General features: G+C 32.3%; 1 long non-coding RNA gene across 1 annotated transcript; it reads right to left on the reverse strand.

Moving 5' to 3' along the window:
* Nucleotides 1-374: 374 nt before the first annotated feature.
* Nucleotides 375-2,391, reverse strand: LOC144374782 (uncharacterized). Its single transcript, XR_013434085.1, has 2 exons — nt 2,113-2,391; nt 375-487 (listed from the first exon to the last, which is right to left on the reverse strand). It is a non-coding gene; the product is annotated as an uncharacterized LOC144374782 (long non-coding RNA).
* Between the last annotated feature and the right edge of the window lie 302 nt (nt 2,392-2,693).

Genomic DNA, 2,693 nt, shown 5'->3' on the forward strand with positions numbered 1-2,693 from the left:
GCCCAGATTGTCCTTTCCATATTCTTACAAACTAACTGCCAGTTATAGTATCTTTTTACCCAATGCATCTTATTGAAAGAAAAAAATAATTTAACTGTTAGAAAGTAATCATTAGGTTCCTAAAAGGACTTAAGGTAATTATTAGGGAACCTGCTTCCTTAACTCTGTATTATGAGAAAAACTTCCCTATCAAATAATATTTAACCACATTATTACACAACTAGATAATGCAACTGCTAATTCTCATATTTTAAAAAAATTGATTTGACTTTAAGTCAATATTCATAACTATGTGACGTACACTATGAACACAAACCCAGATAAGTACTGTGTCCTTAAGAAGTCAGTAACTGATAATTACAAACCTTGGTTAATTTTTCAATATGCTTCTGGAGCTCAATGTCCACATTAAAATGAACATATGTATCTTCTTTTCTTGAAGCCACAGGAGTATCTTGCACAGGAGTTAAATCTATGCCATTCAGATCTGGAGAAAAGTTTCTGCTTATGAGCATTCACATATACAGACGGAAAATATAGAAACTGCAAAGGTTACAGTTCCTAAAGAGGCATGGAAAGAGCTGAGAGGAGATTCTCAGGTTAAGAGATTCCTATTTGGTGTGAGAAAGTATGTGACAGTTGTTGAAGTTCATGGGGTATGTGGAGAGAAATGAATATAGACTGGATAGGAGACCTCATGAAGGGGACAAGGAAGCCTTTACATGGCCAAGTGGACAAAACTTGATCTTCATAGTAAAGTGGTAAAAAGAACAAACATGTTTTTTTAGGGAATAGCCCACTATATTTTTCTATGCAAATAAAAAATCTGGAGTATTTAATTTGCCACAATGGAGCTCTGCCACCAATTTCTAACTTTGATCAAGTATGACTTATTTAGAAAAGCCTTTAAACCTAACCTTATCATAATTTCCCTGGTAAGAACCAAAAATGGATGAGAACAGCCAACAAAAACCCTTTTGTTAATGAATAATTTTTCATATATATTATCTAAATTCTGGTTATTCTGTTTACAACATACCCTGAATTTACAACAACCAGATGGTACGTTATATATAGTTTTAATTTTCTGGTTTTAAAATCTCAGTTTAGTCAAATGCAACATGGACTCATTTAATAACTCCTCAGTGTTTATGTGTTATTCATTTATGTGTCTCAAAAAGCTCAAAAACAATTTAGTACATTTAATAATTAAAAAATATTTACATAAAAATATTTCAGTTTAACATATGCAAAGGTAATTTAACATTTACAACATCATTAAATATTTTTGTGTTTTAAGTATACTTTCTGAATGAGTATGCAGTTTTACAAATGGCCTATCAAACAATGTAAATATTTTCCAGTATACTATATATTTGATAACTGGTAACATCGGAATTTAAAAGTGTACCAGTATTAGTGCTGTGGATTCTGTTCTTTAAATAAATGTTTTTCTTTGTGGTCAATTGATAAAAGTTCCTCCATTTAATTTCAGCACCAATCTGTTCCTTTGGTACAAAACTATAGATTAAAATAAGCCGTTTGTACTAACTATAGTTATTTCTGTAAAATGGTATAATTTATTCCTTAATCACATCATCATCCCACGGGATTGCTTTCAGGGCATGGATGTTATGGACGCACCCTACTTCCCTGTCCCCTGATTTTCATCTGCCTCTGTAGGACTCACCTAAGTAGATACCTCAGTAGCACAGGAAGAAGAAAGGGTTGAAGCAGGAGAGATGGGAAAACAGGACATGGGGCTTTGTGGAGAGAAATGAATATAGACTGGGTAGGAGAAGGTGAGGGGTGCTATTGTTAATCTACATCCTGAAGGCTGTAGCTGCTTTTAAGGACAATGTGTATGTTTAGTCTGCACTTTAGATGGAATCTGAAGAGCAAAAATCTATACAAACTCAAAAGCAAAAGTGAGTGTATAAGTAGGAAATATTTTTTGTAAGTCTTTCAAACTATGTTCTGTTATGATCTCTTCTAGGATTTTGCCTCATTATAGAATGCATTAAAGTAAGTTGTCACATATACAAGATCATCCCCTGTCAAAAACTTTGTCCCATATGAGAAAAAACATAATGCAATTTGCCAGTTATTTACCCTTTACACTAACTGTAATATAGGGATCGATGCACTGTCCAGCGTCTTTCAGACCAATTTTCTCAATCCTGATAGTGAGTAATGTCATTCCCGGTTCTGAAGGCAACCTTGGTAATAAAGTACCTGGCAACAGAGAAACCTCAATAAAAGTTAGCTCCACCAATAATGCAGAGTAAATACTTTGACAAACAGAAGATATAGCCTACCTCTTAGGAACTAGCTAGGCATTATGTATTTTTATTTCCAAAATTCATGAACATCTGATGTTATACTTTTTTAGAAAAATATTTAAATTTACACATAATATATCTGCATTTCCCAACCATACAATCACCTTTAAGCAGAAATAATAATTTCTATAATAATAGTATATAGTATGTATAATAAAAGTATGTTAAAAACATCACTTGAGGAAGCCCAATGATACATAATAGTATAATATGCTCACATAATATTTATATTCAATATGTACTTCTATATTATATTCAGCATCTTAATATGAAGTGGTAGAACAAAGACAAGAAAAGCTTTTAAAATACTTGTTATACTGTTCTAAAGTCTGAGACATTTAATATCACAGT

Source organism: Ictidomys tridecemlineatus, unplaced genomic scaffold (assembly GCF_052094955.1).
Source record: "Ictidomys tridecemlineatus isolate mIctTri1 unplaced genomic scaffold, mIctTri1.hap1 Scaffold_88, whole genome shotgun sequence".
Classification (NCBI taxonomy): domain Eukaryota; kingdom Metazoa; phylum Chordata; class Mammalia; order Rodentia; family Sciuridae; genus Ictidomys; species Ictidomys tridecemlineatus.